This window comes from Dipteris shenzhenensis, chromosome 7 (genome assembly GCF_047967505.1).
Source record: "Dipteris shenzhenensis isolate YYH24624 ecotype China chromosome 7, Dip_SZ_1.0, whole genome shotgun sequence".
In the NCBI taxonomy this organism is placed as follows: domain Eukaryota; kingdom Viridiplantae; phylum Streptophyta; class Polypodiopsida; order Gleicheniales; family Dipteridaceae; genus Dipteris; species Dipteris shenzhenensis.
The window spans coordinates 59,023,968-59,038,341 of record NC_141602.1 but is presented as its reverse complement, the minus strand read 5'-3'; positions in this window follow the sequence as shown (position 1 = coordinate 59,038,341).

Here is a 14,374-nt window from a genome sequence, read left to right as displayed (position 1 = left end):
AGATCATATGAAGCCATGATGTGGTCTTCAATGAGAAGAAGATGCATAAGACATCCATGAGGGATGTGGAAATGAGGAGAATCACTTTCCAGGATGTGAATCCACCCACATATGTTGATAGACAACAAGTTGTCCATGCATCAAATGTGCAAGAAATTATGCCGCCAGGTACTCCCACAGGTGCACAATCAAGGGCATAGGATGAATCATCTATTGGTGGAAATGATGAGCCAAATGTGGCTGATATACATGTGGGAAAACAAGCTAAAATGCCCTTGAGAAGACCAACTAGAGTGTCTAGACCGCATAAGAGATTTGTTCTAGGGGTAGACTATGTGATGCTTACTGATTGCGGGGATCCTTCTTGCTACAAGGAGGCTATAATGTGCAAGGATCAATGCAAATTCACTCATGAAAAATAAGACTTGGGACTTGGTATCTTTGCCACATGGAAAGAAAGCATTGCCATGTAAATGGGTCTACAAGATGAAGGTCACAGGTGATGATGTCCCTTAGGACAAGGCCCGCCGCTTGGTTGCTAAAGGGTTCAAGCAAGAGAAGGGTGTGGACATTGATGATATCTTCTCACCGGTTGTGAAGATGACCACACTTAGATGCGTACTTGGACTTGTGGTAGCAGAGGATATGGAGCTCATGCAGATGGATGTCAAGACAACTTTCTTGCATGGGGATTTGCATCAGGAAATTTACATGGTATAGCCAGAAGGCTTTGAAGAAAAGGGTAAAGAGCATTTGGTTTTCAAGCTAAAAGATAGTCTCTATGGCCTTAAGCAAGTGCCTAGAGAATGGTATCAGAAGTTTGATGCTTTCATTTGGTTCTAAAGTTTTAGAAGAATTGAGATTGATCACTACCTCTACACTAAAATGGCTAAGGATAATAATTTGATAATCCTAGCACTTTATGTGGATGATATGCTATTGGCTAGCAAGAACAACTATGAGCTGGATGTGTTAAAGGTCAAGTTTCATGAGGCCTTTGACATGAATGATTTGGGACCTACAGGTTATATTCTTGGTATGCGCATCATGAGTGACTGGAGTAGGAAACTCTTTTGGCTTTCACAGAAGACGTATGTTACAAAAGTATTGCATCGTTTCAATATGGAGGGGGGGAAGATAGTAAGTACTCCATTGCCTCCATATGTGAATCTAAGTTAAGCAGATAGTCCTTGATTAAATGAGGAGAGGGCCATGATGGCCAAGGTTCCTTATGCATCAACGGTTGGGAGTCTTATGTATGCTATGATAGCTACTAGACCGGACTTTGCATTTGTAGTGGGAGTTGTTAGCCGGTATATGGCTAATCTAGGAAAAAGGCATTGGGAGGCAGTTAAGTGCATCATGAGTGAGGTACATGAAGGGTACCAAGGAGATGTGTATATGCTTTGGTAGAGGAGAGATGCGTGTACTTGGGTACATAGATTTAGACTATGCAAGGCATGTGGAGAGGAGGAGATCCATTTCTGGTTATGTGTTCAACTTTACAGGTGGTGCAGTGTCGAGGATGTCTCACATGTAGAAGTGTGTTTCTTTGTCTACCACGAAGGCCGAGTATGTTGTAGCCATAGAGGGCTACAAGGAGGCTATATGGCTTGATCGACTAGTGGGAGATTTGGGCATTCATACAGATGTATCGACATTGCATAGTGATTCCCATGAGTGCTATTTAGCTAGCACAGAATCCGTTTTTTCATGCAAAGGCCAAACACATTGAGGTCAGGTTACCATTTCATTAGGGAGGTACTTGAGGACAAGCGCATAGAGCTTATCAAGGTTCATACAAATGATAACCCTACAGATATGCTGACAAAGAGTCTACCTAGTCAGAGGTTTGAGTATTGTCATGTATTGATGGGATTGGACAATATCTCCACTAGTTGTTCTCCCTTAAAGGCACATCAGCCTTTAAGTGGGAGGTTGTGGGGGTTAAAGGCCACTGTGCCTTAACCTCAATTGTGTACAATACTCAAAGACTTATATATATGGATGACATAGAAGATTAGGGTGTTCTGCACCCACCAAAAATTTGTGTGGCTCTCTTTTGGCTCTCTCTCTCTCTCTCTCTCTCTCTCTCTCTCTCTCTCTCTCTCTCTCTCTCTCTCTCTCTTTCACCCTCTTTTGTTTCGCTTCTATTGAGAGAAATCTCATATGATGCAACGTCAAAGATGACTGCACAGTCAGTGTGGATAGAGTGATCTAGGGGATGAAAATTTGGGGCCGGAGGTGCAAGTATAATACTCTCCTCTACTGTGATGAAGAGGCCTATAAACATGACAAGGTATAAGAACTTGTCTAACCTATATGCTCAATTGTCATGAGCTAAAGGTCACATCTTAAATGTGCATGGCTAAACATCCATCAGCATGGGATGTAGCATCTGTCACAAGCTCATCAAGAAGGAGCTGATAGTATAAAGGCCTAGAAGCATGAAATATAAGTGAAAATGCATAAGATGTCCCTAAGGCAAATGAGTGCTGAATGTTGATGTAGGGACTGATCTATAGTCCTGGATCCCCAACCACTAATATGCATCAAGTATGGAATATATATGATAGCCATAAGTGCATGCTAAAACATTGAGGTTCCCTAGGTTGTGCTATGGATGAACCTGATGATGTCCACTACATTGGGGTAGGACTGCATTGATGCATAAATATCCTCATGCTGAGGAATGATCTATTCATCAAAGGTGGTCATAACTGGATCCAAGCGTGGTGCAATGTAGCATGACTGAGTTGATGCTAGAATGTCCTTAAGACTAATTTGTTGATCTGAATTGCTCAAGGAAATTGTGTCCAAGATATGCTCTATGTTAGAGGTGCATATCTTGGTGCTGGCATTGTGGAGAGATATTGCATGGCTTTGTTGCTACCTTGGCTGGAGAAGGGTCATGTGAGGCCGTGGGAGTCCCCTTATTGCTATATGGTAGTCAGTCATGGTAGTCAGTCATCACGAGTCTAGAGGGTGCCATTGCTTTGGAGATGGTGGTTAGAGTAGCTGTTTAATGCATTGATGAAGCATGGACTGATGATAAAGTTTGTTAGAGGAGATCATTAGCGAAGGCTCATGGATGTAGGGTAGCTTAGTGCTAGAACTGAGTGATGCTGCATTGCATGGGCATTGGACATCTCTTGGATGAGCGATGGCCATGGAGGCTTGTGTAGATGAGCTTTTTATGTAGTCCATTATAGAAGCATTATGAGTCACTTGTTTTTGCTGGCGTTTGGAGTTGTAACTTGTAGCTTATTGTATGCATCATCGCCTTACTTTGAAGGAACTACCTTTGATTGGGTTGTTTCATTGCACAAGGGCTTGGCTGGCTGGAGTCTACTCGCTAGCTCGATGGGTGTCACTGTGGGCTCTTATGTGAGTCGATAGCTTTAGTTGCTTGCCTTGTGGTCACGACTGTTGATGCACTACTCCTCTGCTGCATGTATACTTTGGCCAAGTCATTGATATTGAGGCCTTAGAGCCCTATTTTTGCTATTTCTTTGATTGTTGCTAAAGTCAGGCAGTTATTGTTGCTATAGCTTGAAGTTGTAGCTTATGGATGCATAATACTTGTTTGCAGGCCCTTGTCTCTTGGAGTTGGAGTCTGCTGACTGTCCTATTTGAGGAGTCTAACAATCTAAAGATCTCTCTTCCAATCCCTTACAAAGCTCAAAAAATGAACTCCTCAAACTCTTAGAATGCAAAACCTCACTCAAGACCTTGGAAACTGAGAGCTAAACCTTATATATCTCTCTAAGAACTCATGAAATGAACCTCACATGTTACATAATCACCCAAGAGACCATATCTCAAGCTTCAAGAAGGATTCCTAAGCTTTCTAAACCAAAAAAGTGGTCAGAAGTAGCTCTACGATGAGAGGTCAAGAAGGAACAGAGATGCCTCAAAGGGAGGGCTTGTTGTCTTGATAGAGCAAGGGATTGTGTGCCTTGATGGAACAAGGGCTTTCGCTCTCTCAAATGGAAAACTCTCCCAATGGAGGATGTCTCATAGAAGGAGGCCTTGACACTCATGAAGGGAGTGGGATCACCATCTCCTCTGATACCATGATGAGAGAGAGAGAGAGAGAGAGAGAGAGAGAGAGAGAGAGAGAGAATTGCACACAATATATTTACCTATACACCATGGCTTATTGAACATAAACATGAATATATACATGAGTACCCCTTAGGGCTAGGGTTAGGGTTTGCCCCTAATGTCCTATCTAGATGGTGTAATTTACACCATCCTTAACATTCTTCAGCCCTATAAACTTGAAAATGAAATGGCAAAACATTCAGACGTCCTCATCAAGGGGCTTACTAATCAAGTAACCATGTGACGATGAGTAACTCCCCTCCTCAAAGTACTCATCGCACCTATTGTTGTCTACTAGTGTGCATGGTGTTGCTGGAGTGACAAACCAAAAAAATTCTCTCAACAATGTCGTGGATAGCTAAACATGCACTGCTTGGATGATGACAGTATGATCTTCTACATTGTAAGAGTCTAGGATCTCTTTTTCCAGTGCTTGGTCCCAAAATTCTGCCCATGGAAGCTTTGCAAAATGATATAAGCAATTAGTTTTCATTGAGAACCTCATTTGTGAAATCTATGATTGGATGATGGGGAGCAACCCGTGAAGATGACTTGCATCACTTCCAATGGATGGTGTGGGCTGTGTGTTCCTCCATAATCAAGAAGATGGTATAGGCAGAGATAGACATAGGTGGATATGGAAGCAAAGGCAAATGGAACATAGAGAGAGATGAAAGCAACAACAAAGACAACATAGAGAGCAATAGAGTAGGAGGTGAATGCAGTTGTAAGTGACAAAGAAGATGAATGTCTGGGGAGTTGAGTGTAGACAACAAACAACAAGCTAAAGATGAACATCTTGTCCCCTTAGTTGTTACATGATTCAGTAAAACATCCCTATCTTGGTCTGATAAGCCAAAATTAATGTCCTTGGAATTGTTAAGCTACCATATGTCTGCATGTGAGTCGCCCCATCCATTGCAAAAAAATAGCTTGCTAGCATGCTTGATGATACATAAGGCTCAACCCAGTCACTATTGACTAAGTAACCTACATTTGGGCCACGTGCCACTGAGGAATCTATTGCTCAGTAAGGCTTTACTTTGCTCCCATTGTACAACTCTAAAAACACTCTTCATTGTGTAAATCCTTGAGCTATACTATTCCATTAGGAAACGCTCTTATTTGAAAGATATTTTGAGGGGCCCCAATTTAACATTATATAGTAACACCAAAATTTATTTTCCAAATGTTTAGGCACAATATGCATGTCATGCCATGCTTTCCTTCTTCTTTGAATCTAAGAACAGGTTGCTTGGAGATGCAGTTCATGGAGGTACTAATACCAACATTCATTTTCCCAAATGTTTAGCACAATATGCATGTCATGCCATGCTTTCCTTCTTCTTTGAATCACTTGTTGAGACCAGGTTGCTTGGAGATGTAGTTCATGTAGGTGGGCTAGCTAATAAAATCACCCTTGATTGTGTTAGGCTCATCTAAGTGATGTTCAGCTGCTGCTACCACTCAAAGGTTGGGAACTACAAATTCTAAGGGTACCACATCCTCTAAACCAAAAAGCCATCCTAAATAGAGTTAAGTTTGTGGTGACTTTAAATGCAGTTTCCTATGAGCATGTTTTTCTGACGGTTGTGCATGACACTTGGTGAAAAACATGCTTTAATATGACTTCAACCATGCAAACCATATCCGATGAATAGTATACTTTGCATGCATCTTAATGTAGGTTATGCAAAGTATCGTGGCTATCGGATATGTGCATGTTTGAATAATGGAACCCGGAGCATGTCTTTTTACCACTGTGTATGAGATATGGTGAAAAGCATGGTCTAATGCCATTTCCACCATGTAAACCATATTTGATGGTAATGATACTTTGATGGTGCCTCAAGATAGTGAGATTGATGCATGTGCAAATTGTCATGGCCATCAAATATGTGAGTGTTTGAATAACACAACTCAGAGGGTGTGTTTTGACCATTGTGCAGACTTTGTGAAAAACATGGTCTAATGCGAGTTCAATTATGCAAACCATATTTGATGGCAATAATACTTGCACAAGCCTCTTCTAGGCTTGATAGTGACCTATGGATGATCTTCAAGGGGCCAACTAACTTGTGCAATTGATAGACATTGATGGAGATGTGCAAGCATGTCGATGAAAACTTCTACAACTGAAATGCCTTGAATCATATGGTGAGGATTTCTTTCTGTGCGATTGTAGCCCTTGATGGGGAAAGGAAAGGAATGAGAGAGATTGAGATGGAGATGGAGACGAAGAGGGAGAGAAAGAGGGGAGGGTAGGGGAGGGGGAGAGGGGGGGGGGGAAGGGAGGGGAGAGGGAGGGGGAGGGGGAGAGGAGGGGGCAGGGGGGGAGGGCAGGGGGGGAAAATGCTAGAGGAATCTTGTTGGATCACCCCAGCCATTTTATTTGGGATGTTTGAGTTTCTCCCTTGATTGTTATTGTTGCCACCAAAATTGTTGCGAGGATTAAAGAAATTGTCCCCATCTGCTTCTAGTTCAAGGTCACCATCATCGGCAATGGTGATCTGCCATTTTGTGGCTTGGAGGAGTCAAATGGATTGGCTCGATTGCAAGGGGGGAATTTGCAAAAGAGGGTTGTCAGAGGCATTGGCCAGAGCGTAGTTGCATGTAGATTTGTCGAGAGGTGGGAGCGGGTGGCTCCTCCACAAGTGTGGGTGTTGATGTAGGTGTGTTAGGGGGGTTAGACATGCATTGGTGTAGTAGGGATCATTGTGCTAAGAATGTGCCTAGGTTTTTCCCACGTGAATGTGGGAATGTGCTGGTGCAGATGGATCATCAATCAAAGGTCACAATGGAAATTTATGAATGAATTAGTGCGAAAAGGGGCCCACACGGGGGTGAAAATTAACGAGTGATGGGGATGCCAAAATGGTGTGAAATGGGAGGGAAAAATATCCCGTATCGTGATGTTTCCATGTGTGAATTCTTGGCTCAAATGGGGTCCAATTTGGGTCCCAAATGAGTGAGTTATGGACCGTTAAATTTAGGAGGAATTAGGGGCTTTTTATTCTTGAGGTCCAAGTGTAAATGGACTTTAGACCTTAGGGCTAACTAGGAGTTTATCTAACTGCTAGTTAGACTAGGATACAATTAACTTAACTGGTCTAATTCAATTATCCTAACCTAGTTAGCCTAACTAGCTAGTTCATGTGACTGCCAATTAATCCAATAGGTGCAGTTAGTTAAACTAACTATAAGTAGTCAACTAATTGAAATGTAGTTAACTTTAACCTAACCTCAAACTAGCTTAACATGAGATCAACTAACCTAACCTAGGATACACTAACCTAGCTAGGATTAGTATTAGGGTTAGTTTAAAAAAAAAAAAACTTAAGAGGGGGTAGGGCAGGCAGCGAAGGAGCCAGGAGGATGCACGGACAGAGCATTAGAGATGGAGGCGGAGCACTGGTGGCATGATTTTGATGGCAAGGATTCCGACAGGTGATATCCTAGTGGAAATTTTGGAAGGTAAGATTTTGGTGGAGAGATTTCCATGAGATTTTCTAGCAGGCAAGATTCCAACACAGGCGAGAATTTTTAGTAGGTAGGATTTTTCGATGGATTTTTTGACAAGTAGCATTTTCTTGAGGATTTTTCTGGCAGGAGGAGATTTTTTCGATGGTACTTTTTTAGTGGTTGGAGATTCTAGGCGGGGGACCGCCGCGGGCGGCTCTGTGTAGCAACCACCACAGAAGGGGGGTGGAGAAGGGCGGAGGAAAGGGGGGTGGGTGGGGTGGAAGGGGGTGGTGGTGGAGAGGGTGGAGGGGGGGTGGTGGTGGTGGAGGGGTGCGGGCAAGGGGGGTGGAAGGAGGGGGGGTTGGGTGATGGGGGGGGAAGGAGGGGGTGGTGGAAAGTTGACGAACGAAAACCTTAACAGAAATTCAAAGATGGGAGGGGATGATTACCTACAACACTCTCTCAGGAGGGGTTACAAGGTTGGAGGAGAGGGGAGGAGGAGTTGCAAGGTTAGGACATGATTTTGGATGTGGAGTGCAAAACAACATGGGCACTTGGAGACAATTACTTGGAATACCAAAGTAGAACTCAGCACAATGCCCCAAAGAGTGTGGGCTTCATTCCATTATGTGGTATTTTTACAAGTTGGAGAGCTTCTCTCTCTGCATGTAGAAATTGTAAGACATTGTCTCTCTACATGTAGAACTTGCATCTAGGATGCGCACATACAAGTTGCATGTTGCATGTAGGAGTTTCATGTAGAACATGCATGTAGGAGTTGCATGTATGACTTGCATGTTGCATGTAGAGCATGCATGTAGGAATTGGATGTAGGACTTGCATGTTGCATGTAGAACATGCATGTAGGAGTTGCATGTAGGAGTTTCATGTAGAACATGCATGTAGGAGTTGCATGTAGAGCATGCATGTTGAAGTTGCATGTTGAGGATTCCTAAGAGAGGTTATTCCTAGCCTTATGCAAGTACAAGTGGAGATTTGCGGCTACTCTACACACACATTCTGTGCTACCTAAGTCCATGTTGGCACAGAGACAACAACATGTTACCACTAGAGTGGCCCAATTAGAGCGACAAGCCTAGGAAGGTTCTCGGGTAGGAATTTATAGTAGGTCGATTGTTGCTAGAACCCTCTCATGGCAAGAAGCCATCATGTAAGGGTCATGGTGTAATAGTGAGATGGCATGCTTGTCTTGCAAGTGTCTTGTGTGAAAGGAAAGTTTGAGTGAGTTCACAATCCTATTGGTGAGTGGGTGCATGATCCACCTCATGTCAAAGTCAAGGCGAGAGTCTATGTAGCCCCCGGATGTTTGTACATGCATAGGCCTTTTGGATTATTACAAGTTCTTTATAATTCCGTGTTCACTTGCAGTGTACTCATTTCATCCATGCAACATTTACCCTGTTAGCACATGCTGTTAGCACATGATGCTATTCTACAACCAAGCACCGGTTAGGAACATCGGTAATCGTGCGCTGATGAGTGCAAGAGAGGGCATCTTTTGACCAAGCATTGTGCATGCACCAAGCACTGGGTGTTCGGTAACTTGAGGGTTGAGTGGAACCAAGCATCAACAATATGTGTGTATATGTATATGGCTATGTCTATGCATATATATATGTTATGTATGTATTGAGATTTTTCTATCTTGCTCTTTCACCTTGACTGATTGTATAGTCTATGTCTATGCATATATGTATGTTATGTATGTATTGAGATATTTCTATCTTGCTCTTTCACCTTGATTGATTGTTGTTCTCTTAATCTTTTTATGTGGGTAATGTTCATGCTTGCAAGCACTCTCAATACTCCACAGTATTTTCCCTCTCACATGTATATCGATCCCCTATCACTATAGGTGTCTCTCCTTCTCTCTCTGTCCCTATCTTTCTATTTTGCATGAATGTATTCAATTTTTGTGCTCATCACTATCTTTTTGAACAGCCACAACCATGGAGCATGGTGATGGCGGATCTGGCCATATGGGTTTTGGAGGCACAAATGGCTCAATAGGGGTTTGAGCCACAAATGTCTGAACATCTTTCTATTCCTGTAGATTTTGAGTCTCAAATGGATTAAGACAGAGGTAGGTGTCAGGATCATCCAAATTGTAAAGGTTAATACATGAGCAATTTGGATCCCATATATGGATAACAGAAGAGCCATTTGAAGATAAGAGGAGGTTGAGAGAATGCCTTGGCACCATATGGGCCCAAGTGGTTGTAATAAAGGAGATATGAGAGAGTGTTATAAGGAAAAGGGTTGGACCTCCCTTCAAAAGATGACTTGTATAAAAGGCCAAATGGTTGACTTTGGTCTTCATTGCTATATGTACAAGTTTGGAATACAAGCTCCCTCTTCTCTTCCAAGAGTGTTATTGCTCAAGCTTGTGCTGTTGGTATTGACACTAAAGATTTTGTTGTTGTGTTTATGATTGCCTATCGACATCCATACCACCAGTTATGTTTAGCAAGTATGTGTTTAGAAGAATCACACTGTAGGGTGGTTGGCTACTTAAAAAAAATCCCCACTATAGCAAGATCAATGGTATTGGATCATCAATTGGTATGTATGTCTCACTCCTTGTTTTGCTCTACTGTTAGGTATTATAAAACAAGCTATCATAGATTCAACATTGCATGTTACTTTACATATTCTTTGTGACTGCATTGTCACTACATAACTACTTTATGATCAATGGCTACTTTGACTCTGCATGAGACTACTATAATATTGCTTTCTATCTGCTTCTATCTGCATTGTGACATGCCACTAGATTGTGCCAACTTTGTGCCAGCTCTATTACTGCCTTTTGAATGGTTTGTGATTGCTTTGTAAATGCTTTGCACTACTTTGCATGGGTTTGCAGGCATTGCTTTGTCAACGCATGACTATTTTATGGTTGCTTTATCTTTGCTTTTTATTTGTGATTGCTTTGCATCTATTTTACAAGTGCTTTAGATGTGCTTCGACAGCACTGCTTTGTATGTGGTCATTGCTTTGTCATTGTGTGAATGGCTACTTTGTTGCTTTGTCATTTCTTTGTTTGTGACTGCTTTGGTAGCACTTTGCATGTGTTTTGGTAGTGATTTTCATGTGTATGCTACTGCATTGTAAGTGCTTTGTGCATCCTTTCACTTTGTATGTGGTTTGTGGCTACTTTGCATGGACTTTGAGTCTGGTCTCTCATACCTTATGTTTTGGCACTTGCTTTATATGTGCTTTTTTGGCAATGCACATAGTTGATTTGGGCAATGGTTTATGTGTTTTTGACACTAATTTATATGTGTTTTTATAGATTCTTAAATCTCCATTTGAAAATTTATATGTTCTTTCTTGGGATGTAGGATTTGTCGATAATTCATAGGCTAGGTCATCAGACAAGCCTGGAAGACACGAACTTGTGCACACATTTGTGGTCCTAAACCTAAACCTCCTTTGGGTAACACAAAACACAAGAAGGATGCTGAGCTAAGCACATATCATGGACTTGATTTCCCAGATACAATCATCCAATATAATTTGCAGGCTGGGTTGTCAGAAAAGCTTGGAAGATGTGAACCTACACCTTTGGTGGGTAGCATAGTACGTGAAAAGACTATCGAACTAAGCCTAGGGCCTGCACTGCAGCTACATAAGAAAATGTAATTCAGTTGGAAGATGAAGTAGAGATGGTCGATGTAGGCCTAGTGATCTACGATCGGTCTTTTGAATCTCTCGTAAATGCAGTCAACTACTGTAGTAGCAGATATTGCAACCACAAAGCTGAGCAGTCCTCCAGAGGGACAGACTGCTACTAGTGGAGATTGGTTAAAGGGACAATCAAAGTGCAATTCCAAGTAGAACTATGAAGAGGATGTCACAAAATAATTTTTAGGCCTAGAATGTATTAGGCTAGAATCATCAAATGTAATAATTAGAAGGTAGGCTAGGTAGGTTTAAATGGCCAAATGCCATATTGATAATGTATTGGATATGTTAATTGATTAATATAAATGGAGCACACCCCTTATTTACCTCTAGTTCCTCATTTCCTCCCCTTTCCTCACATTGCAAAATGATAAAGATAAAAGATAAAAATGGAGAAAATAAGAGGAAAAGATAGAATAAAAAGAAGTTAAAACATAAAGCTTAAAAGAAAAACGAGGATTAAAGGAATATAAAAGAATAGAAGCTAAGTTATAGAGAGAATAATTTAAGAATAGAGATTAGATAATATCAAAAAAGATTAGAAAAGGAAAATAAGAAAGCAAAAGATTGATGAGAATTTAAAAAAAAAAAGGGTTAGGCATATTTGAGCGGTTGGATGAAGTAGATTGATGAAGCATGGTCGCTTCGCAAAAGAAAAGGGAGACAAAGGCAATATAATACTACTATAAAAAAAATTGGTAGACACTAAGAAATGCTACAAATCAAAGTCTTTTGGCTAAAACCAAAGTGGTGGTACATGAAAGGGATTACATCATAGGAAGCATTTAGGAAGTGATGAGGGTATGGATAAGGATATATGCCATGTTCCATGGGAATAGATTATGGCAAAGTGATTGGGAGACAAATTGATTGGGACAATAGGAGGATAGAACTTGGAGGTAGATTAGTAGGAGGAGGTGGAAATAGGATGGTGAAATTCTAGGAACAATGGACATAACAAGTGATGTATCAACTTGAATAAGTTATGAAGATGGCAAATGAACTTGCAGTGGTTAGAGGAAACTTGAATGAAGGCTACAAAAGTGACTCATTATCTAGAAAGGAATGTCACTAGAATTAGGAATAGACAATTGCATGGTGACAAGGGTCAAATGATTGACCTACTTAAACTTAAAATGAGCATTAGGACAAAGAATGAATTAATAATGCAGTTGCATGTAGGATAATGAAGTAGTGGATGCATTTGCATGTAGGATCATGTAGTAGAAGCTCAAGAATTGAGCTTGTGCAACCTTGGAAATGTCCACAATAGTATACCAAATTAGTTGCGTATAGAGACATTGTATAAGGATCCTTGGGAAGGCATCCATGGTGCCAAGAGTTCTAAAGTTAAAAACTAGAGATGGTTAAGTTATTCTCTTAGGTTGGGTTGATGAGCCAAGGTAGTACTTGGGCTCCTCCCAAGCAAGAGGGTGCTAGAAGACATATTAGGAAAATTAGTAGAAGTTGGTAAATTCCTTGCTAAGTATAGCCATTGGGAGTCTATACATGGACATAGGTTTGGCAACTTGTTATTAGAATCAGTTAGTTGAGTAGAAATCTCAAGTAGTTAGGACATTTAAACTAGTGATTCATTTGGAATGATCATTGAAAGGGTCCATAGTCACACCTAGGTGTTGCACTAGGTGGTGGATATGTAAGTGCTTAGTAAGGTCTGGTGGCTAAGGTTTGGTGACCTTAGAGATATCTCAAGTAATTGGTGAGTCATGGATACATGACTATGGGTGGATCCACAATTAGACATGGTGGTCTAGAATGAGTACTCAAGCAAGATCTGGTGATCTTGATCTTGTAAATTTAGGCCTATCTTGTAAGTTGGGTTTGATCAACCTAAAACCAATGGTTCCAAATTGGTCACTTGGAACTTGGACCAATGCATGCATATGAGAGAGATAGATTAGGAAATGGTATCCTATTGGAAAGGAAAAGTAGAGCAAAACTGGATTCCTACTAACCCTAATGGATAAAGTTGAATTAGTCTTTGTAGGAATGTCCAAAGCAAAGGAGTACATGGACAACACAACATGAAATATAAGTACTATGTCTTTCTTATTAATTTATTAAAAAATTTGATTTAAAGGAACATACTAGTGTTGGACTTGTTTGGCAGGAGTACCAAACATGAAGATGAAAGGTCGAAGTTGTTGTATGGAAGTTTGTACAGGAACCTAAAAAATGCTTAAGACCATGAAAGCAAAAAAAAAAAAGTACCTAGCAGATGAGGACATCTATGCCCCAAGCAAGAGGGCATGTCACGAAATGATTTTTAGGCCTAGAATGTATTAGACTAGAATGATCAAATGTAATAATTAGAACGTAGGCTAGGTAGGTTTAAATGGCTAAATGCCATATTGATATTTTATTGGATATGTTAATTGATTAATATAAATGGAGCACTCACACATCTAGGTCCTAGGATAGGAATGGGTAGGAATGCATGGGTATGCATTAATAAATGGTAGGAATAAAGTGTCATAGGCTAAGGGTAGAATAATGGGGTATGCCCAAGGGATGGATCCCAAGTCTAAGCATGAGAGCTTGTGACCTCTCGTATGCATGGAGTGTGTGCAGAGCCATTAGGCATTCATATGTGGTATGTGGATTGCAGGAGCATTCTAGTGGTCAATAGCAAAAATACACTCACGTGGACACTCCTTCCACCCCATTTGGAGAGCCAATGCTTCTCACATTATGCATCATTGTTTCACACATGAGCATCCTCCAACCAGTTTGTGATAGAGGAGGGGAATCCATTAAATGATCTACCTAGCTCTAGTGGCAAAATGGCTAGAAGCCCGAGTAATTCTGATAGGGTTGCGAGTCCTTCGATAAAGCGAAAAGCAATTATGACTTCCAACCATAGGCCATGGGCCTACAAGAGGATCTAGCTTTTAGATTAGAAGTTTGGGTTATACCCACATGTATTCAAGTGTCATGTTACTGAAGTTTGGGTTATACCCTTGTGTAATGAAGTGTCATATTTTAGACAGCCAAAGCAATGTATTTTGGAATCTCTAATTGTAGTTAGAAGATTTCATGCATATTCTCCATTTGAACACTGAGAGAGAGTGCCTTA